The sequence below is a fragment of the Anarrhichthys ocellatus genome, unplaced genomic scaffold, assembly GCF_004355925.1.
Source record: "Anarrhichthys ocellatus isolate YVR2014 unplaced genomic scaffold, GSC_Weel_1.0 scaffold21, whole genome shotgun sequence".
NCBI classification, from domain to species: domain Eukaryota; kingdom Metazoa; phylum Chordata; class Actinopteri; order Perciformes; family Anarhichadidae; genus Anarrhichthys; species Anarrhichthys ocellatus.
In genome coordinates, this window is record NW_022280051.1 from 6,091,906 (window position 1) to 6,118,769 (window position 26,864).

A 26,864-nucleotide genomic window follows, 5' to 3' on the forward strand; every position below is an offset into this window, starting at 1 on the left:
CACAGACACTTTCTCCCGTTAACCTTTGACTTCGTCCTCACCAGTTGGCTCATTGTCGGGGTCAAGAGTCACGACCCTCCGACGTCCCCCAGTGATCGTCCTCCCTGTCCTCCGCGGTAGCTTTGTCTCCCGGATAATACTCGTACAAGTGTTCCCTTGTAAAACAGGAGTCATAAACCCAGAGGTCAGACGGTGTTGACGGGTTTCTGAGGTTCCCTTTGTTAACGGAACGGAGGACCAACATCAGTAATATTGTGTCGGTGCTTTTCTACCAGACGCTCTGAGGCTGAGCTCAGTACTGTGCTTAGTCTCAGTGTTTTGGGGTTTTTATGGTCGATATATTTGTTAAAAATATGAAGTAAGTGAATGATAAAGGTGTTCAAGGCAAGTTTATTTATAAAAGACGTTTCAGCAACAAGGCAAGAATTTAAGAGCGAAGAGAAATAGAAAATAAAAACAAGCATGTAACAAGCAAAAGCAAACTTCTCAAATGTTTTCTGGATAGAATTCAGTCTAAAATTGGCAGAATGTTTATTGATCAGACAATAAAAGACTAAGTAAACATCTTTTATATCTGATATACATGTATTCCTCTGTGCCACAGAGCTCCATTGTTGCCAAAAAACTATTAAAAACACATCAATGAGCCTCACTGTAGTTTATTTTGTCTCAATCCCACATTCACCTCACTAGAGCAACAAATGTGTATTAATCCGCCGCTGAAAATAGTCCCCGACACATGCACTATATCCTCCTGTTACGTCATCAGTAGGAACCAATGGCTTTTCATGGGGTTTGTCGGCAAAAAGAAAAAACAAATAACTGATATTTATTCATTGAACTGCATCAGAAAGTTAAAATCAATCTAAAGAACACAAAGTCAAACCACAGTCATTTTATAATTACAACATGATTCTGCTGACAGATTATAAATCACAATAATGCAGAACTCAGAAGGTCTCCTCCACGCAGAGTTTATTCCGTGTTGCAGTGTGAACGGCCGTCTTCCTGCTCGTTTCCCAACCTCGTTTCATCATCTTGGGTGTTTGTGGCCTCCACTCCTTCTGGACAGAGTCCGGCCCTCTTACAGTACATGAGGAAGAGGGAAAGCCCCCGTGCTCTCTGAGGAACAATGCATGGCTCTGGTTTGACATGGCAGCAGTTGATTAAGAACAGACGCTGTACCGCTGCAAAGGAGAAATGAGCTCTGCAGGAACCTGCTTCTGTGATTCCTTGCTTCGTCTGTCTACATGTCTTTCTTTCGTGACGCGGGGATTCGTCTCTGCTGCAGGGACGATGCAGGAAGCTGTTTGAAATGAGCAGAATTTAAAGGACGATTCCTTTTTGAAGTACTAGTTAATTGCTGAGATCTGGCAACATGGACACATCACTAAAAAGTAGTCGGATAGCAAGAGCTTCATCCTTTGTTTTTTAGTTTTGAGTATTATATTGTAAAATGCAGGTAGCATTTACAGTTGTGGTCCAGGTCTACCCGCTGTATGTGTTTACTCCTCTGAGGATTTGTGCTGTAAGGTGCACAAGAGTCGTATCACGTAAATATTTCTTTCTTCTCCATTTTGAAGCTCCTAACCTCTGCTGACTCATTCCAGCCTTCTTGCTCAGACTTTGTTTATTACAGGATTTGCTATTTTTCTCTCTCTCAGTGGACTTCATGATGCATAAAAGCACAAACAGCAGAATCAGATGCTTTTTAAAAATGCTCACCATACTGTGTGGTGAGCGCATCAGTGTGGTTCAGGAATTAAGGTTCGCTGACACGCTTCTTATTACTACTTCAACATTTCTGCTTTCATGTGTTCAGAGAGAATCGTCTTTGTACGTAGAAATCCTTGTTTCTCCGCCTCAGGATACGACTTGGGTTAATTCTAATGTCGGCAACACAAAGACAACGTTGGCATGCAACTGTTTGCCAGTGGCTAACACAGGGGAGGGATGTTCAGTGGCATGTTGATTTGTTTCTTCATCATCAAAGAAAAGAAGCTCTTCCAGGAGTTTGCCATTGATCCGGAGTGGGTTGCTAGTGATCTGCTCTGTGGAAACTAATCAAACTGGGCTTCTTATTGATTTGGAAATCTTTTGGTGTCTTTCTTTAAAGAGTACGCCAAGACTTTTAAAGAATGTATTCATTATGCAGCCAGAGACCAAAGAGATGCGTGTCCTCTGTAGATTGTTGGTTGCAGTGCTCCATGATAACGATGTAGGAGTTTTATAATGAGTCATAGAAGGTTAATTATAGACATAAACAAAATAATGTTTGTGTATTGTTGTTATTGCCTGTAGATTCAGAACGTATCTAATATTGTGTTTAAAAATGGAGATGCTGCATTTAGCTGCTTCACAGAGCTAAAACAAACTTCCACAAGAACTATCGTCTATTTATTATTCAGGTTTTATGTCTTACATTTTTAGCTATAGGGATGCAGTGTCAGTAGGTTTCGGACTAAAATATTAGAAACTATTAGATGGATTGCCATTAAATTTGGAATTTGGTTCAGACATTTCTGTCCCTATCAGGATGAATTGTAATATCTTAAATTATCCTCTGAATTTTCGTTTAACCCGGTAGCACGACGTCTAACCGGGTAGCACAAAGGCTAACCCGGTGACACGATGTTTAACCCGGTAGCACGACGGCTAACCCCGGTAGCACGACGGCTAACCCCGGTAGCACGACGGCTAACCCCGGTAGCACGACGGCTAACCCCGGTAGCACTACGGCTAACCCCGGTAGCACGATGGCTAACCCCTGAGCCAAAGAACGATAGCAGTTTCTAATTGAAATCCCAAAATGTACTTTAGCTGTGTGATTGTCGCATGTAACTGTGTTGTTAATTTATTTGTAGTAGTCTGGAACACCTTTGAAACCATTCATTTAGAGCAACAAGAAATCATTTTTCATTATCTTGCACACAGTTGCCACATTTGGCTTCTTTCACTCACAATTTCTTACAATTTGTTGGCCGAGCTGTATGTTCTCTGAATCCTGGGACGATGTGAATGTCATCGCTTCTTTCATTGCCGGACCACATAAAGCAATGTGAACTATCTCTTAGATAATAAGGTGAATCTGGTGTAGACACCATGTAGCTGAGTGTTTACAGGAAATGCTCTCCGTGTCCCTGATCCGTCTTGTTATTGTGTCAAACTGTGTTTACTGACATCAGAGAACCTTGTGAACCCTCCGCTAACCTTCAAGAATACATTAAGATCGGAACAAAACACTTATTAATGTCAGAAAGATTAAATGTTTAGAGAAGTCACTAAATTCCAACTTCTGAGAGGGTGTCAAAGAGCAGATACAGAATATGTCCGTCTAACTTAAATGATTAGATTGGATTTAAAGATTTCTTTTCTTTCAGATTTGGTTTCAGGGTTGAAAGATGGAACTCGGCTGACTTTCCTCTACTTTCTTCAAGTTCACCCCTCGGTGAACCTCCACTGAATAGTCAAGTACTCCTCATGGTCACAGAGGACTGTAGATCAATGTTGTGGTATTTAGAGCAGCGGTTTTGTAAATTGTAGCTTTCTTATGAGACAAATCCAGGACTTTCTTATCACTATTTCCGTCTCGTTAAAGGGAATTTTATCATTTAAAACCGTTTTTTACAGACTGGGTTGTTTTGTATCAGCTGTGTCAGCTGTGAAATAAGGAATTAATAACACTGCAAAGACGTATAAATGTTCCTTTTAATGCCAGACACTCATAATATTATAAGGTGACTGTTTTTCTGTGTTTTTTGAGTGACCATTGCAAAAAAATGTGCTTCGTAATAGACCACAAATTTCTGCCCGTGCATTTTTGATTCTCCTGACGAGACAAATTGTGTGAGTCACTGCAGACGGTCAGCAGAAAGCATCTATTTATACGTTTCTCATTTCCTGTATGAATGCCTACAAATATTTGTGTCAGTAACTTATCTGATTCACAGTCACACAATGATACACGTTTTGTGTGTATATGTGTATTTCATGGGTTCTGGCTTTTTTTTGGCCGTGTCAAAAGCTACAGTATATAAAAGGGATAGACATTTAAGTTTTTACTAAGGTAAGAGATCTTCTTTATCGATCCCCAGTGTGGACGTGCAGCACGAGATAAGTACAAATGAATAGAGGAAAGCAAGAATAAGTAGTAAGTAAAATAAGTATAAAGAAACATAAGAATAGAAGTAGAAACTATACAACAGCAATTTCAATTACGAGGCAAGCATCACCTAAAGAAAAATCTAAGTACAACTAAAGTATTTGGTGTTTCTACTGTGGTAACTGCTACTACAACCACAAATATAACATTTTCTGCCCTTAAATTCTGGTTAAATGAAATGCCAAGAATCAGTTTTTTGAACATCTCCCCACAGAGAACTAGAGTAGTGTTTATAATCTCAAATCCAAATCAATGTTATACATCAAACTGAGCTGTATCCATCATATCAGACGTGGAAAACAGGAATTGTGTTGTATTTCCCTTTTCATTTCTACATTTCTACTTTCCCACTCGCCCCTCTAAGCATAAACTTGTTAGACATTTTCAGCATCATAGAAAATCAATAGCACCTTCTGGAAAGTTCTTGACAAGGGTAATTACGTTTGCTTCCTGCCCATACACTCTTCATGTGAACATGAGACCGTATGACTGATACGCCAGTAAAGGTTGTGAGGGTGCATTATGTTCTCTCAACACGGCACCAGTAATCTGTGTGACTGAACACTGTCTGACGACGAAAAGCAGCAAATCATCATATTGGACCAGCCTATTGGCAACATTTTTTCGCCATTTCTCCAGTACTTTAACCTATTAGCGACATTTTTTCTCCATTTCCCTAATAGTTCAGCCTATCTCAACGCTCTGATGCAGCAGCCGTGATGGCTTTAGTTAGCAGAAGGCTAAGCTAAAGGATCAGCAACATTTTCTCTCCATCTCTGAAATGCTTTGCCAATACTGGAGCTCGCTAGAGCCTCAAATCGGTTTGTCATCTCAAAGGTATGCAATATCTTCTATTCTGGCGCCCAACAACACAACAAGCGTTGCAGCGTTGTTAATACTCTGTGGTCACTCTGAGCACAACAACCCCTTTCACATCGCACTATAATATTTTGTCTGAATAAAAGCATTGGTTAGTGCAGCTTTAAGTTTTTATTTCAGAGCTCTGGTTTCCTCACAGCACTGCAACAGAGAGGACATTGATTTAATGATGCGGTGTACTGCTGGGGGCCTCCAGCTCAGTCCATGTGGTCACAATATCCTGGGTCCTGATACCATCCTGGTATCTGCGTTGCATATCATTTGTCTTACCCTTTCATATTTCCCCTGTTTTCTCCACCCTCAACTATCTGAAAGATCACAATAAAAAAACCACACCAGCTACAGTTAAGGAGAATATTACTGCCACATTTCCAGGCTTTGTTGCAAATGACTTGTTGTTTTTGGAGACTTTTAGAGCCGCTGCAGTCCATCAAGCATGTTCATGTACAGGCTGTTCTCATGCAATGGTCCTAGCTATACCTACGAAGAATGAATGCACTGTAATAGTGCATTCATTACTATCAATGATATTGAAAAGTAATGAGTTACATTGCACATAATATATTGAAAGTATGCATGCAACAAGTGCAAAATGACAGGTGTTGCTGGACCTCTGGAGTAAGATGTCACACAAACCGTTGTGTTTGGACACGTCAGACAACTGAAGAGTGAGGAGGAAAGTTGAAGTGTCAGATTATGCAGAGCGTGATCGTCAGTATTGTCACATTACATGACAGCTGGCTGAATATCAGCACGTCTGGCAGTGTGTTCGTAATGAAATCACAGTTTTGCATTCTGGCACTGGAAGAGTGGTGAACCAGAAAGAATTTGGCGTGTGTGTGTGTGTGTGTGTGGTGCAGTCTGGTTTTTGCTGAACCAGGATGAGCTGCTGCTCTCAGAGCTCTTCAAAGGCCTTCCATAAAACCTCTGGATTTTAATCGGATGCTGTTCAGACTCCACATTGTAATTGCGTCCAAACACATTTCTGTCTGCATGCTCCTACAAAGGAGTGTGTGTGTGTGTGTGTGTGTGTGTTGGGGGCTGGAGGGTGGTCGTTTTCTGTTGTGTACAGTTGATGTCTCTTTGAGAGGTTTAAGCTGCATGTTATATCACGTTAACATTGTGTTTGGGCTGTTGATGTTTGCGTGTGATGTTGGTATGATATTTACGTGTGTGTGTGTGTGTGTGTGTGTGTGTGTGTGTGTGCGCTGCTTATCTTTTCCATGCTCTTTTCACCAAGTTTCTTTCGTCTAAATTGGATGTGAAAGGAAATCCCATGTCTGCAGGGCTTCCACTGCAGGCACAGACCTGTGTGTGTGTGTGTGTGTGTAAAGCCTTTACATGCCACAGTGGATTAACCACAGAGTCTTAGCTGTAACACTGAGGCTGTGAAGGAGAGATTTTCAGAGAGAAAAACAAGAGGGCAGGGACCAGATAGACGATGGGAGGACGAGGGTTTAAGATTGTTTGGGAGCAAAAAAAGAAAAGATTTTAATTCTGAAACACAACATATTTGGCTTAAAGAAAAAAACGGCATCGTTAATTAATCCTCAATTCAAAACCTTTGATTATTACAACTTCAGAGTGTCTGTTTTTAGTTTGTTTGTGAGCTGCACTCTTACAACAATAATGTCTTTAAGATAAGGCGGATCCCTTTGGAAATGTTGGCAGGCAGAAAAGCTTGTTCATTTCAACACTGTCAGCAGCTGATGGTTTGTGTTTAAAAGGAGAAAACTCTACTTTAATTCTTGTGAGCACAAGTTACAAAACACCTGCAGTGAATCACTGAATGTGAAGCTGCAGCGCGTCCAGCGTGGAAGTGTTTCAGCATGTTGGGGAGTGTTTGGAACAAGCAGATTAACAGTGAGAGCTGGGTTATGCTGCAGGAGTTTGAGGAGTGTCTCTGGATGTCTGGACGAGGTCTGCAGCTGACATTTGTTTGTATAATTTGTGCTTTGGGTGGTTGATATGGCCAACAAACACAGATCTCCCACCCAGGAGACCGCTGTTCGTTCCCCGTTTAAAACAAGAAGTTAACGTTGAGTTATTTGTCGTAACTTGTGTAATTCAGTAACGTCCGTGGTTATTTTAACCCATTTTAACGACGATCTTTTATTAAACCTAACTAAATATTTCACCATCTTTTATTAAACCTAACTAAATATTTCACCATCTTTTATTAAACCTAACTAAATATTTCACCATCTTTTATTAAACCTAACTAAATATTTCACCATCTTTTATTGAACCTAACTAAGTTGTTTCCTGTGAAGACGGAGGTTTATTTTGAAAGGACTGTAAACATGTATCGAGCGAAAATTGACACGTGTTGCTGGACGCACATCTTTGTAAGATATTATACGAACCATTGTACGAAGATACGTTGCTTCATCACATTTGGTTATTTATCTTTCATTTGGAACTTCCAAACAAAAACAACAAAGACTCAAAACGGTAAAGAACAATGATTTCAAGTGTTGTAGGTTTTAATAAATCAGTTGGTCCAATATAAAGATCAAATGTGTATTTTAGAGTATATTAAAAGAGAAAAAGACTCAACTTATCCAGCTGGATTTGCTCATCTTTCATTTAAAAAAGCTGACAAAACAAAATGTCCATCACGTAATCAGAGTTCCTTCACATCTTGGGTTTGCTGCTCTGCCTCCTCCTCCATGTCTGCCCAGATCAATATATGTTATATGTATTTAGCACTGGCACCTTACTTTATTTATAGACGTGAAATAACTACATAATAAACTGTTTTTCTTGTATCAAATTTGTTCTTTCTGGTAGAGAAATCTGACAGTTTCCAAAACCGCTGCCATGATTTTATACTTCAGAAATGTCGAAGCACAGAGCTGACTGCTTGAGGAGAAAGGTATTCATCCAAGTTTGTGCCAAAAGAGTTCAATGCTGACATTTGAGTGCAAAAAGAAACGGTCCATCATCCATCGCACAGCTTACTTAAAAAGGACGTCTGTCACCTGCTGTGTTTATGGAGAGTCTTGCCAAACCTCAATGAAATAAAAAGTTAAATTTGCGGCCTGGCAGTGGAAGGCAACTCATCACGCATGCTTTATCAACATGTTGCATTAGAATCAGCGACTGTATGTAAGAAGTGGACGTAGTCGACGTGACGTCACCCGTTGGTTTGTGGACTGATGTTTTGAAGCCTCGAGTTTGGCGTTTTGGTTGTCGCCATCTTGACTTTTTGCAACAGGAAGTGACCATAAGTGAACAGGAAGTGACCATATCTGGACTGAGGAGGAGTGACATAGAGACGCCGTATACGTCTCTGGTAGAGACCTGTCAATCACCGTGTAGCCCCGCCCTAAAGCATCCCCTGCTTTATGGTCTGTTTGACTCTAAATGGACCATAATGTACTAAATGAACATCATGCTGTATTGAAGAAGACTTGGAACTAGAGATTGAGACCATAAACTCATGTTTACAATGTTTACTGAGGTAATAAATCAAGAGAGAAGTAGAGTCATTTTCTCATAGACTTCTATACAACCAGAGGAGTCGCCCCCTGGTGGTCACTAGAGAGAATGCAGCTTTAACTCACTTCTGTATTGGCTTCACTTTTTAGAACCGGAGGTTGCCGCCCTGATGAGATCGCATTAAAAACAGTGACGTAATGCTCAGGTCAATATGGAGAGCTGTTGACACCGACTACTATCTGTCAACAGATAACAAGTCGGACCAGTTTAGTGACAACATAGCTGGCTATGCAACAGTGTCATCCACGTTCAAACACTAGCTAAGCACCCAGTGTTGTTTCACAGTGTTTCATCACTAATTGCACCCTGTGACGCGTCCCTTACCTCAACCTGGCAGTCGCTCGCCTCCTCCAACTGTTCAATGAGGCAGCGAGTCCATGCGAGTCATTAAAAAGGGAGAAGGAAGCTCGGCTGCACAGCTTTCAGCTCACTGTGCCTCTCTGCTCTCATAGCTGGCATTTCTCAGATAAGAAGCAGCCAGCAAAACTGATTTACAAGGCTCCTCTCCTCCCTCTGTGTGTGTGTGTGTGTGTGTGTGTGTGTTTTAAAAGACTCAAAGTCTAATAAACTAGCATGAAATACTCCGCCGGCAAAAAACACATCAACCTGCAAATCACATCACAGCGTTCAGCGCTCGTTCTCCATCTGTCATACAGCGCAGGTGAATGTGTGTGTGAGTGCGTTTACAGTATTTGCAGGTTTCAGTTTGCAACATGTTGAAGCTAAATCTTTTTCCCTTAATCATCCTCTTGCTATTTTTTGTTTTCCTCTGCGTATAATGTTTCTTCTCTGGTGTTCCTGTAGCCGTACACGTTTACTTCACTCCCATTTCTTAACACTCTTGGTACTTCTCTTCTCAGCAGCGTCGTCATTTGATACACGCATCGATATTACAGGCGAGGGCGATTCTAAGAAGGCAGGCGTTAACTCCTTTTATTGGATTTCCAGCCACCGGGGCTTTTCTGAACTCCAGTGTTCTCCAGAGTAACTTAACACCGAGCTGGAGAGTCTCCGTTTCACTCAGCTCTTCTGGGTGAAACGCTCAACTCTGATGTCATAGTGCCCCGGCCACACCCTGAGTGCACTTCTACATCACAAAGCCCCGCCCCTTCCAGTGGACCACCATGGGACTTTATTTCGGAAAAAATATGTACGGCAGTCAACGGCGAGATACAAATAACTTTTTTGATTCTATTTGAATTGTGCCATAAATTACACATATGTTGGTGATCAATTCAAAAGATAGTGTCAAGAATTTCGTCCTAGAACTGTTGACATAGAAGACTGTACAAATATGTAGTTAGAAAGTCATGAAAGTGACGTCTGTGTCCGAAACTACGATGCCGGTGTCTTTCGTTTCTTGGCTCATAAAAATAGTCGCTGGATTAAACGCATCCGGTGAGATGACGTCACATTTGGAACTACGCTAGCTAGCTAGCAAGCTAAGCTAACACCCGTGTTGGTGTTGGTGACGTTCATAATGTGAGAAGAGAGATGTAGTTCACTGAACAAAATGCTACCATGACAAAATGCGACTTTCTTGACTTGCAAAATTATCTTTTATATTGACAAACATCATATGGCACAAAAATAAAACATGATCAAAAAATATTCATCTTACGCCTTTGACTACTGCGCACAGTTTTACCCAAAAAAATCCTTTGGGGGAACATTGGAAGCGGCGTGACTTTGCCTCTCTATTAATGATTTTCTCGGACGGGTTCACCCTAATAAACTGCTTCTCTTTTAGTAAACCTGATGGCGTATTTTTGTAGGTGGAGCTTATAGGTGGAAGCAGAATAATTCTCTGAAGAAGTCATTTTCTCATGGACTTCTATACAACCAGAGGAGTCGCCCCCTGGTGGACACTAGAGAGTATGCAGCTTTAACACATGACGCATCGGCTTCACTTTTCAGAAGCTGCATCTTGCCAAAGTTCTTAATTTTTACTATTTGCTGTTGCCTTTTAAGTTAATATAATATTGAATGACACGTGATGCAAATTGGTACTACATTATCAGAAGTCGGATTAAGATGACCGTACCACTAACACCATTAAATCGGTTCTAATCTATGGTAACCGTGAAGTATTAAGATACTGTGATAATCTGAGGTTGATCCTCCTGCCAGACTGGGGAGTTAAGTGTTCTGAGTCACGGCTGATTGGCAGCGTAGGTGGTTGATTAGTCTGGTCCAGATTACATGGAACACTGAAGTCTGATTAGGCTGAGTCATTGAAAAAAGTTGAAAGCTTAGTGTTTCCTCCATTAAGTGTAATTAGTGCGTGTGTGTATGTGTGTGTGTGTGTGTGTGTGTGTGTGTGTGTGTGTGTGTGTGTGTGTGAGTCGTCTCCTCTAAAGTTCACTTCCACTCATCTCAGTTTTTAGCTGTTTCTCTGCATAATTAACCTTCCTTCAAAAGGCAGTTTGTAGCTCATGACTTCAGATTTTTTTTGTTCTTTTCCATGTTTTAAATCTAATTGGCCGCTCGGGCTGATGAAACGCTTCTAAAACCTCGAGGGAGGATCCTCAGATTGAAGCTAAAGCTAACGTCCTGAGGATTTCACCCAGCAGCAGCTGTTAAAACAGGTTTCATCAGCCCCGAGTGTGTTGCTGTTGAGAAAGACCTTTGTGCAGTTTGAAGATGTACATTGAGGGAAATTGCTGAAGGTCCTCCTGTTACGATGAAGTTCAAATACATTTTAATTCATTACTTTATTTGCATGAAATCAGAGTTAATCGAAATGTAACCAAACTGCTAAATAACGAATGTAACGTTTGTGTTTTGTGTAGGAGAGGAGAGGAGGTGCATGTCATCAGAAGTCAGCGGGCCTGAGCACTGAACAGGTAAGGGAGCAATCATCACCTCGACTCTTCTCTACTCGCGTCTTCTCTAATCTTACTTTTTGAATCAGCTTTCAATGGCTCAGAACCTTTGATTTTGGAAACATGGCCCCTTCCCTGGCACCAAACTCACGCTGAACTTCAGGTGTTTTATTTGCCCTATAGGTGGCATAATAAAGACGCGTGTCTATTTTTTCATCCATCCGACGACTTTTTCTCGTCAGTTTTCTGTTGTGTAATAAGTGTTTCAGCCTCATGGGGCAGTTAGCATGGCGTGTTGTTTTATTGTTAAATTCCTCAGCTCATACAAAGGCCTCCTGCTTTTCTTTCTATCGTCGTATAAAATTCCCATAAAACCGGTTCATTAAACTGGAGTTGCTGTGTCAACACATAGCGTTGCAGAGCCGTTACCTAATTATTTGGCCTTTTATAACGCACATAAACGCACGTTATTTCTCGAGTGTGAAGCCTTGGTGTGTGTGTGTGTGTGTGTGTGTGTGTGTGTGTGTGTGTGTGTGTGAACACATGGGAGGCTGATAAAGAGCAAACAGGAAAGCATGTCTGATAAAATCACTGATACAGGAAGTAGTTCAGCTGTAAAAAATAAAGCATTTTTGGATCTGTGCTGATGTTTTAGACAAACAGTCTTTGGTACAATCACAGGCTGGATATTAATAATTAACATTGTATATTTAACGACGTTATGGTATCTGCTGTTTCCTACATGAAGTGTAAACTAGTTGGACTGGAAAGTCTCACTCAGCTGGTTTACTTTGAGCTAGAGGAGTTCCTGTTTGGGCTGAAAATCAAACCTCAATATGCTTTTTGATATCAACCAAAAGTACCGAAAGGCGTCACTTCATGTCCGGTTCATTTTGTAATCTTGTTTATTACGGTGCAGCGCTACATCGATCTGGATCAACATATCGATTCAGCCGTCCAATATCATCGATGCAAAGTTTAACATGCAACTTTATTTTGAAATTCACACCATTTCTTCTTGCAGAGCCCAAACATAACATTGTCAAAATCATATTTGAGTTGCTTTCTGTCACTTTATTTAAATGTACTGACATGGCGTATGATATTGATCGCAAGCCTGTCAATTTAGTTCAATCAAAATCATATTGTGCCAGACATTATTAGCAATATTAGTAATTTTGCATTGCATTGATTTTGGCAAATTTTGGTTTGGATGTTTGGGCTCAATTAAGAATGTTGTGCGATGGTTTTAATGGAAATCTGTTATTATTTGTGACATTCCATAGACTTAACAACTAAATCACTCCGTCATTAGTAGCCGTACTACTTCTTCTCACACGACTAAGCTCACTGAAATAATTTAAATAAGTTGAAATGTTATTTTCCATCCAACCCACTTCTACTGTCTGCATCTTCATATCTACTTTCTTCATTCCAATGAGAAACAAGTTTTGCAAGTTTTGAGAAAAAACTTCTCAAACCTTTAGCATAACACACACACACACACACACACACACACACACACACACACACACTCTCCCACTTTCCTGTGGGAGCTGTGCAGGAAAACTCTGGTGTAATTCTTGTAGCAGGAAGTTCAGTGTGTTTGCATCTTTACTTCTGTGTGGGTGTTTGTGGCGTCTCAGAGGGGAGCTGCAGCTGTGAAGGCTGGCTCCAAAAAAACGTGTGCTCCACTCGCACACTGGAGAAGACTGGGTCTCCTCAGCACTTCCTCTCCTGCTCCAGAAAAGTCTCGTCTCTAAAGGCTCACATGCAGATTGAGTGTTGCAGCTTTAGGTTGTCATTTTGTGAACATGCACACTGCTGTGGATGGTTATTTGGTCCAGCAGACCGAGAAGACGCGCACTGAATTATTGCACATTTAGAAGGACGACTGCACACAACTCAAGAGTTCCTCACCATCGTTAGTTTCCTCCGGCTGGATCCTCACACCTTCCCCACGTTAGTAATGATGTGTAGAGAATACATTCGATTGTTGAGCTGTTGTCACACAGCGGGGATTGTGGATGAAAGATGGCAAACAAATATATTGTTATAATAAAATGGAACAATCTTCAAACACTGAGATCCAGCACAAGTATCTTCACATGCACTGTTGTAAAACCTCCATTATGCCTTTATTCTACCACTTCATGTTCTCACAGTCCAAAAAGCATTTCCCATTTCATATGCACTCCAAACTCTCCCTGCAGGAGTGATTGTGTGGCGGTACAAAGATTGGACGCTCTGCGTTTTAGAATCGGTGAAAATGACGCGTCTGTAGCAGAGATGGATGAAAGAGATCGTTAAACCGACAGAAGTGGTGAAATCTAAAGGTTTCCTATGAGTGGCAGGAAATAAAAGCAAATCGGTTCAAACTGACTTTGACGAATGTCCAACGAAAGAAGAAATAAAATGTGATAAAACGTCTGAAAAGCTTTCTGTAAATCCCGCTGCAGCATTCTGTGAGTGTCCTGTGCCCACTCGTGTGCACACGGAAATACAAACTACTATCTTTTGATAAACTATTACTAAAAACAGTGTTTTCTGGGCTGGAAGGAATCTTTTCTGCACATCCTTAAAGCCATTCGATGGAAAACCTTTTCTGGATTCATAAAGAAAGACGAAGACTCTCCTATTCCTTTACATCATTATGTCTATCATTAGTTATGATGAAGCTGTACTCATCAAAACAATCACAGAAGTCCGTTAATAACGACTGAAACTATAAAAACTAAATAATAATGCGTTTCTGGACTTTCTGAAGATGACAAACGCTAGTTTTGAAATTGACTTATCGCTCCAAACATAAGTCCTTTAACTTTGAAGTCTTTTCTTTTGTAAAACATAAAATACTACCATTACAACGTCAACGTCACGTTTAGTTTGCATGTTGCAGCTCTTCATTGTGACATGTTGAATACGGGTTTTGGTGGCAGAAGAACACGTCACACAACACCTTTGCAACACGTCCCATCACAGAGATCAAGCAAACAACATTTAAAGACACACGATGTTGGTAGATTCAGGGACGTAGACACTCAACATCTTATATTTAGGCCAGAACTGCTGCTGTGTTGAGCATTAGTTAGTTAGTTATCATAACGGAATGAATCTACATGGTCGTAAGTCTTTGTAAATATCGTGTCGCAGTAATTCATTGAAATTGTTGCTTGCTGAGCTGTACGTAAATAATGATATGATTTGCTTTCACATTACCAGAGAAGTATCTACAAAGTATTTAAAATCAACGGAGCCTCACATTACGTCTCGGATTCTATTGCAGTTTGATGCACAGTGCAAACTCCTCATTATACCTTGATATAGATACCGGATACAGCTTGAATATTCTATCATATTATACATAATTCAATGTCCAATTGAATATTGTATGAAGCGTGGGCATTTGAATTCAGACACGCTGGAGGTGACGGATGGATCGAGAATAAAAACGTCAAGAATTAGACAAAGCAGGAGGAGAAGGATGAGGAAGAGAGAGAGACGAAGAGGAGGTAATAATACAAAGTGTGTGTGTGTATATATATATATACAAAGACTCTTCTAATGAGTGGAATATATCCATTACTTATAGTTTTAATGAAAACCCCGTAAATGTGCTGCTGCACTTCTTCAACTGGTGCTGAAAAAAAGACATTTAAATATATAAGATCTGTGATCTGTGTCTCTTATCTCACCTCCTTCATTACATCCCAGCATTCACTTGGGTACAGCATGAGACGGGAGAATCGGTTCGCATTGAACATGGTTGAATGCGGTGCTGATGAAAGCTCACGCTGATAATAGCTTTTTCATTATGTCCTTAGCCGGCTTTGGCATTTCATGTTTTACTGTTGCAGACTTCTGATTCTCGCTGCTGCTGCTTTGGGTTTGTGCCAGAGAGTCTTTTCACTGCAGTTTTTCCATTCTGTGTTTTTAGGAATATATTATTCTTTGTGTATCGCATTTCTGCTCGATTAAGCTCCGTGGAGAAGACCCGGGGTGGGAGTGAGAGGTGTGAGGGATTGTAGTCGCCCTTTAAGAAATAAGACGTCAGAGATTAAGAGAAATCAAACAGCAGCAGCTGGAAGTTCACAACCCCCCCCCCCCCCCACCCCCCTCGCTCTTTGCATTTAGCGTAATTGATACGACCCTGATCCACCAAGGTTTCCACCAAAAGGCGGTTCTTGAGGAGTTTGCGGGCAGATCCAAGTTAGAAGAACACGAGAGGAGACTTTTAGCCGTGCTAGCTGCGTAGCGCTAACGATAGCAGTGCTCATAAACAGTGTGGGAACGTCAGGAGCTCAGAAGTATTCATGTAATCTATTAGTCTGTTGGCAGAAAATGGATCCAACTTCTCAAATATGAAGATTTGTTCAGTTTGACTTTAATATTTTTGGGGTTTTTGTCTGTTGGTCAAACAAGAACAAGACATTTTATAGACCAAATTATTAATCCAGATAATATCTCCTCCCCTCTTTTTAGTGGATTAGTTGTGTTTTTTGGTTTTCTTCATGCTGCATAACTAATTTCCAAGAAACTTATGAGCACATCTCAAGATTTAAAGTTGTTCTTTCATGTGATTCTTTGTGGAGAAACTCAGTTTTACAGATCTGTTGATTAAATCAACGAATTGATTGTGGACTAAATCATTTTCAGTGTTCTACTGATAATTTCTTTGGTTGAAGACGACACTAGAGACTCCACGGTCATCTTTAGCCATGCTAGCTGTGTGATGCTAAGGATAGCCGTCTCCGTTAGCTTTCATAAGCAGTGTGGCAACGTCGAGAGTTCAAACAAGCATTAATCCAGAAGATATTTAAGAGATGGAGACTTCCTTGGAGTCTAAATGGCCAACAGGATGTGAGGAGTGCGGTTGTATTTGACATCTCCCAGTTATAGATGTGTGGTATTAAGAGGATGTGCAGTCGGGTATGTGTTCAGTCAACCTTCTCCGGGGAAATAAAGGAACATCACCGATAATGTTGCATCATAAATCCTGAGACGGGAGTTTTCACGGAGAGAGAAGTGGGAGTCGATGGAGGTGAGATATCGGGGGGGAGAAAAGGGAGGTAAATGAAGTTTCACATTTTTGATGGTGTATCTTTAGATTTGTCGGCCCTCTGTATTTAACCTCTCTCCAAACATTCCTCCGTAAACAAAGAAATTCCTCCTCCGACATGGGGTTTAGTTTCCACAGAGCCGGTCCGTCTTGTGGCCTTGATCAGAGCTCACAGATCCAACATTTCCTGTCAGATTGTTTAAACAAACCAGTGCAGCTCTGTTCAACTCCCCCTCTATTTATCTCTCCTCCTCCGTCCTCCTGGTTTTCATTCCTCATGTCATCTCCTCTTCATTCCTTAAGCCTTCAAGAGGCAGTGTTTTCTTATTTATTTGACTAATTACTTCTGCTGTAAAGTACATTTGGACTGCACCACAGCTTGACTCCACAACAAAGAAAAGGGCTGGAGACCCAACCTCAATAGTTCTCTGTATTAAGTAAGAAAGTTATCCTGGAATATCTGATCAGGTTCAAACTCTTCTTTGCTTGTTTAATGAGATAGTTGCTCATTTAAATCACAATTCTGCTCTGAACTGTGATTACTTCGTCACTTGCCGGTTGGCGTGTAGTGTTGCGTACTGTAATATGTCATCAGAAATACTTTGCATTGCGTACTTTTGGTTTCCTACTCAGGTTTTGGACGTACTAAAAGATCTCACATACATTTTTAGTGTGCCAAATAGCATGCTAGCCGTGTCCGAGCCGCGTGCGTCACTTTTTAGTGTCCCCCTGGAAACAGTTCCCATTGTGATGTGAGCTTCTCCCGCTGCAGCGTTTCTTTTCCTAAATGCTTCGCGTGCGTCTTCAAATTGGTGAAAATGTTTCTTCGTCTGCTTCTGTTGCGTCTATCTGCACGTGTTTTCTGAATTAAGTTTGAGCCCTCCGGGCCACCGTACATTACACCAGTTACATAAAGACAGAGTGCATTTTAGGGAATGGTTTTACCCCGCATGCCTTTGGCCTCATAAACAAACTAATTAACTGTGTGTGTGTGAGATCTGATGACACAAAGCAGAAGTGGTCTGCTTTGCTTCCAGCCGACGAGGAGAAAGAGGGGATGGAGGGATGCAAACAGAGCGGTGGTGTGTTGTTTGAGAAATGGGTCAAGAAGTGTGTGTGGGGTGTGTGTGTGTGTTGACAGTGCATAACTTGATTCCACAGGGAAGCCAAAGCAACAGCGCCTCTGTTTCCTGTCCTAATTGCTTAAAATCCTACACAAATAAGCCTCCACACACACACACACACATACTAATGCACACGTCCACACAGCCATTTACACATTTTAAAATCCCATGTTTAAAAAGGACTTATAGTTTCAGCAGCAGCATTGTTCTAACATTCATTATCTGTTTTGACAGAAGAGCTCATTTATCTTCTTCGCGGTTCTTGAACACACATTTATCATTTTAGTCTTAAAGATGATTAAAATATCGTTTTTTAGGACATCGTGTGCAACATAAAGTCAATCTTAATAAAGTCAACCGTCAACTATTATCATTTAAAGTGGACAAATTATGATAAAATCACTTTTTCAGTGCATTTGGTACCAACCCACAAACTGAAATGAAACAACCCCGTCAGTTCTTTAGGTCTCCCCTTCTTACGTCACATGTGGACTTATTACAATAAACCGCCCACGACTTGAGAACTACCTTTGCAAAGGTGCACCATATTTATCCCGAGAACGAGAGCTGCGAACTAAAAGAAGCAGAAAAGATATTTCTGTTGATTGTCCGTGTGTTCGGCGCGCTTTCACGACACAGAATCAGTTTTATCTCCTTCTATTCAAGCGTCCCAGACAGCGAGAACATCATGCACAACACCAGGACCCTGAAGCCGTCATTAATGTCGTTATTTACGCCTCAGCTCTTTTCTACCGTTTCTTGCCAAAAAAAGGCCACAAGGTTCGCTGACCTGAACACAAACCTGATCCACACACGTGAGCGGCTGAAGCGTTTGTGCTCACTGATGCATTCGTCACTAAAGGTTGTTGTCAAGTGTGAGAAAGCGAGAAAGCGCGAGTGTGAAACTGGCAATCGGTGTGAGGGGGAGCCGCCATGTTTCTCATTAATGAGTTCTGTGGAGAAATGCGATGTCAGCAGTTTGAAAGTGTAATGTCATCCTTCGAACCCGTGACTTCACAACAAGGTTTGCACGAACATCACACCAGAGTGCAGATGTTCGGGGTTGAAAAGACTTCAACTTAGAAAAAGAAAACATTTCATTTTTTAGTTTTAATGTGTGTCTTAGTTACTTGTTTGGCAACAAATTGTGTGTTTTGGGGCATTTTCAAGCAAAAGAAAATGGCAGAAACAAGTGTGAATAGGGTCAGAACATGAACTCATAGATATCACCATGAAACTTCACCACTTCATTACTGACATTAAGACAAATGTTTTTTGTATTACACGTTTTCTGAAACGCTATGTTTAAATATGCAAATGAAGCATTATGTAATGGTAACTTTTTTAGTGAATTTAGTAGAAATCTAGAGACACAAACAGACGAAGTTATAAATAAACACCTAAATGTGTATTTTGGATGTTTTCTTTCCACTAGTCTGAATCAAGACGTGTTATGGAAGTGAAATAGACCAAAACATCTAAACTGCTCAGTGCATGAAAACAATGGTTTAGCCTGGGGAATCTCACAAATGTTAACACAGCTCACAACTGTTTCCCTCGGCAACTGTGCACAGAACAATCCCTTAAAACATTATTCCATTTAAACGCCCCAATTATATCCAAACCCTTCAGCTTTTAAGGATGAATCTCTCGTTCACGCCGTTCGTCCCTCTTGACTTTGTGCTCCAGTCTCTGCATTTAAATGCACACAGATGAAGTGCTGGGTCTTTGTCTCTGGACGGGGCTGCTGTTGTTCCACCGCCTCTCTTGGCACATGACTCATTGTGTGTGTGTGTGTGTGTGTGTGTGTGTGTGTGTGTGTGTGTGTGTGTGTGTGAGAGAGAGTGTGAGAGACCGACAGAGACGGTGTGTGTATGTGTTTAGTTTTTTCCTGGCGTAGAGGTCAGACGGAGAGCAGAGGGTGTTCCTGTCTCCAATCTGGACCTGCTGAGTGTGTCCGTCCTCCGTCTGCTTCATTTCTATACAAATTCAACCAAAAATCTGCATTTATTCTACTATAAATCATGTTAATAATACGTGGAAACTCACTTTGCACACAATATTTGTCAAAAGTTTATTCTTCAAATCTAAATAACATGCACACACGGCCTTTTCGCCTCTTTCTTGCCATTTACGGATTCACGGCCAGTTTGTTGAATCTCATTGAAGAGAAGCAGAGTGGAAATAAGAAAGGTCAGTGAGGCTGAGCTGAGAGAAGAATGCACAATAACCCTCCGAAAATGTAGTGAAAACTCGTGTAAATCTGAGAATCCTCATGTTATTTTCTTTGTTAAGAAGTAGCTCTCCTCGTCTTAACTTTAAAGAGTGTTGAGGTTTGGACTGAACAAACATTGTGATGGTTTTTGGGCGATTCTGACGCAATATCTGACTATTTTTACAAATAAAACAATAAATATATGGAGAAAATAATCAGCAGATTAATCTTTAATGAAAGTATTAATTAGTTAATAATTCACTTCTTGTCACAGCGTAGGAAAACACATTGCTACCGCCTGATTAGTGACAACTTTGTTCAGCTCATTTTGTGTAAGCAGTGTAGCATTAAAGCAGGGTGGGATTAGCAAGCTAACTAGCGCTAGCTACAGGAGGAGATGTGCTGAACGCTCTGGACAAGGACATGCTAACGTTAGCCTCTCTAGCTAACTAGCCGCTCATCCGTGTCTCTTATTAACTAATATTCATTAGTTCACTAATATTCGTCGGTTAATACTGCGAGCTGTGACGACACTTTACGGCCTCACTGACGTACTTCAGTGTTTTTACTCAAACTATTATATATTTCCTTAAACTAACTAAGTAGTTTTGTTGCCTAAACCTAACTGAGTTGTTTCCTGTGAAGACGGAAGTTTATTTTGAAAGGACTGTTTGCATGAAACTGTGTAACAGACACAAAGAACGTTTTAAGACATTAGATACGTTATATAACATATTCCTGATTTTACTTTTTTACTTCAGTAACATTTTAAAGGAAGGACTTTTGCTCGTAACAAAGTGGTATTAGTACTTTTACTCAAGTAAATCTGAGTACTTCTTCCACCACATAAATCCATCTGATAAATACTTCAAAAGTAAATGAATCTGTTTTTAAGAAACTGTTGATTCCTCTCAACTTGACTTGAATCTCTTTGGGTTACTTAAACCACAGCTCTTCTTATTCCGATCTTCAGTCTTATTTCGGGGCTTTTTTTCGTAGTATATCATGAGTGCCTCATAATCGTCCAGCGAGCGTTGCGGTCGCTCCCCAAAGCCCGCGTGATGAATATTCATCGTCTTTTTACGGTTTTCAAGCTACTTCCTCATGATGGGAGGAAACATCGTGTCGACTGATGCTTCGCCATCTGGATGTTTAGATGTGGGATGTTAGATGCTCGAACATATGGACGCACCACTCACGTGTAAAACAACCGAACACACACACACACACACACACACATGAACGAGTCGGGCTCTGCTATCCAAAAGCATATGGTTCTTTGAGATAGAGTGGAGACAGACCGGGCCATTCTGTTGGATAGCACCGAGGGCCTCAACGCTGTCAGAAGTGCTGCCAAACAAACTTCACACACACACACACACACACACACACACACAGTCTCGCCTCACTAGCTGCTTCGCTTCTTGTTTCAATGCGAAGTGAAAGGCGACATTCATTTGTGTTTGGCAGTGGTGGAAAGTAACTAAGTACATTTACTCAAGTGCTGTATTTAGTGTGACTTCAAAGTACTTGTACTGGTATTTCCGATTTCATGCCACTTTAAACTTCTACTCCACTACATCTCAGAGCAACATATTGCTTTAAAAAGGATGCTCCCGCACAACAGAACTGCATTGTGAATTACGTTTTAGAGGAAAGCCTATTGTGTCGTGGATCATGTTTGTTTTTGACGTATCGCAAATAAGTTTCAAATGAGTCCACTGAAGTTCATGTCCCGTGTGAACCAAGTACTTTTGTTGCCTAAACATTAGTTTGTCAAGTTTTGTTTTGTTTCAGTTTATACCATTAACGACGCTGAGCGTCATCCAGGAGACTGTTTCCCATTGAAAAGCGATGAAGGGAGCAGTTTGGTTGTATGATGTGTAATTCTGCAGGAGACGGGGTCGTCATGTTGTGATGAGCTGAAGGATGAAGTGTTTCCTTTGTGTTGAGAAATCCTCCTTCTTCTTCAGCTAAACAAACTCAGCTCGAAAATGCATCGTCACAAAGCTCAAAGCTGTTTTCTTTTTAGTGGACAGAGACAGACGGAGTATAAGTATTTTACACATTTATATACTTGAAGGTACCTGTGAGCTTCATCACTGCAGCATTATTCAGCAACATTTAAGCTGCTCTTTGTTCAGTCTGCGCTCGCAGTGTCTGTAGCTTTCTGTGTGTTTGGTTGTCTCATTATGAAGATTACTCTCCAAATTGATTCCTTTATCTCCTTTTATTTCAGAGCCTGCGAGCATGAACGTTATCGTTGGGAGAGACTAACGGAGGCTCTCTGCTCTTATTATCACAAATTAAAATGCCTTTAGTTTAATTCACGGCCTGATGAAGGGGTCTGTTTAAACTCGGGCAGAGCTCCACTTTTTAGTTATTATTCCACTTATTATGCTTTTCTCTCTGATAGATAGTAAAAGATTTCTGGCAACTTTTTTTTTTGCGTGAATTAATTACGTTTAATTAACATTGCCGTCACTGTTCTGTGACCACAAGCCTGGCGTTCACTTCTGATCCACAGCAGACTGTTCACAACATCACCTCCAGGACACTGTGTGTTACTTCAAAGTACTGCCTTTCAAGTGTCTATATATACACGGTATATGTCTACTTTTACTTGTGACCGACTATTTGCAACATACAACATGCATCTTCTACTGACCCAAACTGTTTTATAACGTAAGTGATCTGTTGTGTGTGTCCTTCAGGAGAGGGAGGTGGTTGATGTCATCAGATCAAAAGGCCTGAACGCTGAACAGGTAAGGACGAATTTCAGGTTACTCTGACTTTTATTCTGAAATCTTTCCGTTTAAATATATATTTTCATCTCCAAAAAGTTTCTGTTTTCATTCTCGTTTTTCTTTTTTTTTCCCGTCAAACTACTTTATCTTTCACTCGTTTCCCATATTGTTCGTATCATCTTCCGGGTTCCCATGAATGCCGTCGGCTGTTTGTTTTTGGCGGCTGCTTGTGTGGTTTTTGTGCATGTGTGGTGGAGCGGGGGGGGGTTGGGTTGGGTTAAGGGGTTAATTGGAGGCTTCAGGCTGTTTTTAAGAAATGAATTCTTGCTGAGACCCTGCTGCCCCTCATGCAAACACTCTTCTCACATATCAGCCAATTACCGACACTACACACACCTCTCTCTCTCTTATTGTGCTGCTTTTCACCTTTAATTTGAACTCTGAAGCTTTAATGCACAAAAACATCCACATAGTCCTACTGTGGCAAGATGATAACAGCAAGACAAAAGACAAAGAAACAAAGGAATAAGAACAATTAGCCAAACTTAACTACTTTAACCCGAGAAGCCCTTTCTGAAGAAGTTCTGCCCGTGAAGGAATGTCCTCACTTCATGGTCTAAAACTCCAACTGGTTCTTATAAAAGATAGACTGAGAGCACACACACACACACACACACACACAGGAGCTTCAAGTTAAGTAGATGTCAACCCTGAGTGCATGAGGGATTACAATGAGACCTTTGTTTATACACAAACACACATTATAAGGTGTTCAGGGCAGATTCTCAACAACATGTCCGATCTTGCGTCCGCATTTTCTCGTCCATCGTGATTCTGGGAGGCATCTAACATAGCTTTGGGTCTCGTATTTCAGATTTTGAACGTCTCCGGGCCTGAGGACACGGTGAAAGTACAGCAGCAACAAATGTCTGACTACTTTTGATTGTGAGTGCATCCTATTTGACGACGAGCGTTCCCTGCTGGCCTCGTCAGCCCCAGGTAGTTCGGTGCTAACTGTAAAGCAGGGAATCTCCGTCTGTCAGTAAGTGTGTCCTTCACATATCTCAAGACCCGATCTACTCCACACAGGGCGGGTGTGTAGCTGGGGACACTAGGATGTGCAGTGTTGAAGTTGGTGCAATGTTGACACGTTCAAACAAACAGAGCTCTGTTTAGCAGCAGAGGCGGCGCTTCAGGGCTTCGCAAAGTCAAACATGTCGTCCGCAGCAGGCCGACAGCAGCGCATTGAGCGCGGTTCACTTTTAAAGCTTGATGTTCTTACTATACAACCAGACTCTTCTTCACTTCCTGCAGTCAACGAGCTATAAGCGAGCCTCAAGGCCACGCAATCAGCCCAACGGGCAAGCACTCCAGACGCCCATGAGCCAAGAAGTCACCCCATGCTCTCCAACCGGCCGCTGTACTATCGTAGAAAACATACAATTTAAAAAGAGGAAAGCGCCGACTCCCCAGAATGAACTGCTTGTTTCTTATAACCCCCTTTTTCATTGGATGATCATATTGACGTTTTATTACAAAGCACTGAAAGACTCTCTGGGGTTTTCTGTTGTATGCTGTCATTATATCCTTTGTTCTACTTTACATATTTGTGCAGAGACCTTTACCTCCTTATCGTACAGCTTTCCCTGGAGGATAAGTCCACACCAGAGTAAAAACATGGCTTCATTGTCCTCTGTGGGTAGAAAGCTGGGTGTGGTCAGGTTGTGGTCTGTCGGGCTGGTGAACACACCCAGCTTTGATGTAGCTCAGTGCCACAACACATCACCGATGGGGAACAAAACACGCCGATGCCACTCGTCTGCATGGGGAGCCGCATTGTTAAACCGGGTGAAGTTACTCTTTAAGTAGGTTGTTAAAGCTATTTTGATGTTTACGCTGAGTGAAATATTCAAACCCGAGACGCTGTGTTCTTCATGGCTGCACCGTTCTAATGTAAATATTCTGCTGCATCATTTCTACAAAACGTGTTCTTGGAAACTTTGGGATTTCCACTGTAATTTAAAATAAAGATCTTTTTGTTTGTCTGGACAATATCAGTCTGAACTAACTTGTGACTTGACCTGAGATTTGTTTAGACTAGACTTGGACTTGTCTTGAGACTTTACATCTTTACAGACTTGTCTTGATATTACATTCATGACTTGGGGCTTGACGTGAGAGACTTGTTCTCGCAAGACTTGAACTAGTCTATTGACGTCTGGATCACTTTGACAAGTCTTACTCTGTTTAGTCTTGACTGACTCGGGACAATGACTGAGTAACTGTGAGGATATATCCAACAACACATTATTTTTTCACATAGTTGTTGAAGTCGTTGCTTCTTTTTCCTTTTCTTTGTGTTCAGAAGTTTAAAGTCAGGCAGCTCTGTCCTAGAACAAATCACTTTGCATTCTTTTGCATCAGCACACTAACGACCTTTCTTTACATTATCGTGTACTCTTGATGTGCAGACACATTAAACTGCTATAACGCTGAATGGCGCATTTTGGCTCCATTTGGGTCCATCTTCAGTTTGGGTCCTTTTTATTATGCGTAGTACAGATTCTCTACCACGCACAGGAAGAATGCCTGTTAAAGGCTGTAATACCTCAGTCTGCAGACCAGCTGCAGGGTTATTTTGTCCATATAAGGCTCTGTCTTTCTCAGTACAACATAGTTTATTGTCTCAGAGGCTTCTCCATCCTGCAGAGAATCAATCTGATTTCTTTAATTGAATATCACGTAAACAGTTTCTATTAAAGTTGACAAGTTCAAACATGTTAATTAGTAGAATCAGCAGTCCAGATATGTTGCTGTGGCCCTTCAGAAACTCGTACTGGACCCAGATAAGAACTGATCTGAATGATTGTTCTGTTTTATGATCTGCTTCGGTCTGCCAACTCACATTAAAGCGTGTCAGTATAGCATGTGTGAGTTTCCTCCACTTCCCCTTCTGTCTTCCATCCATCACAGTTTCTCTCTCGCCTCCATGTTTTCAATATCTCATTTCCCTCTGTTGTGTTAAACAACGTGTGTTTTATTAGTTCTTGTTCCCTTAAACGGCTTCATTTTCTCAGGCTTCCACGGGCGCTTGTACCTTGTCAATCTCAAACCTTACGAAAGCAAAGATAAGACTGTGGGTGTTTTTTATATATCCATTTCTCACGGTCAACTCATTCACCCCTCTCTCATATGTGAGGTGTACAGACTACAGCTGATAAGTTGTGCTCAGCTCAATTTTATTCTTGTTTCCCGGCTGGTTTTAGCTTTTATTGTCAGCAGTCTTTCCTCCTGAAGAAATGGAACAAGCCTCAGTCATATGAGCTCAAATGTGTTCCTTTGTTTACATTCATCCCTTAACCTTAACTGTAATTACAAACACTACCTAACTATATACTTGTAGGCCTGTAGATTTAGGACTCAAGTCAGGCTTAAGTTACCAAAATGAGGACTTTGCACTTGATCAGGACCTGACTACTCTGCTTGAGACTTTAAAACACTCAGGTCTGAAGTTTTGATCTGAAACAGCACTAGGCAGACATTACAAGGCGACGCACGTCGAATATTTAATTGACGTTTAGGACTTAAAAAAGACGATTCAGGGACACGAAAGACTTGCAACTGACTTGACTGGTGAAGACTTGACTCTCACGAACCCTCAGGGTTGTGGAACTTGACGTTTGACTTGTTTTGGCGAGACGTAAGGTCGACGTAGACATGTCTCGATTTGCTTGAGACTTGCTTGGACAGACTTCGTATTTGACTTGTCTGAACATATTTGGGACTGGACTTGGGGCTTGGCCTAAGAGTCTTGTTGGGGCAAGACTTGAATTTGTCTTTATTGTTTGGACTTGGCTTAAATAACTTTGGGCTTGACTTAAGACCTGTCCCAAATGACTTGGGACTAGACTTGAGACTTAACTTGTGAGTGGTTTTGACTAGACTTGGGGCTTGGCCTGAGAGACTTGTTCTGGCAAGACTTGAATTTGTCTCGACTTGTCTCGACTGACTTGAGACTTGCTTTCGGCTTTGAGAAAAGTATTTTTTCTGCTTTGAGAAAACGGTCTCTGGTACAATCATTGAATTCATGTGAGGAAAAAGTAGAGTATAGAAACACAGTTTGCTATTTAAATCTGACCCTCTCGAAGCCACATCGGTCCGACTGAGTGATTCACTTCACCAACAACTGTTCAGTCAACAAAACTATGAGATGTGAGGACGTCGGGGGGGGAGCTTTCATCGAGTCGGCTCTTTTTTTCACTTTTCTATTAATCTTCATCATTTCGTCACTTATCTCGCCGTGTGTGTGTGTGTGTGTGTGTGTGTGTGTGTGTGTGTGTGTGTGTGTG

General features: G+C 41.2%; 1 protein-coding gene across 1 annotated transcript in view; it reads left to right on the top strand.

The window, feature by feature from the left end:
* Positions 1-26,864, top strand: part of plxnb2a.3 (plexin b2a, tandem duplicate 3) — a 92,845-nt gene that overhangs the window by 20,588 nt on the left and 45,393 nt on the right. The window contains exons 2-3 of the mRNA XM_031859248.1: positions 11,338-11,391; positions 22,483-22,533. The gene's annotated coding sequence lies outside the window, so the exon portion shown is untranslated. The remainder of the gene's footprint in view (positions 1-11,337; positions 11,392-22,482; positions 22,534-26,864) is intronic.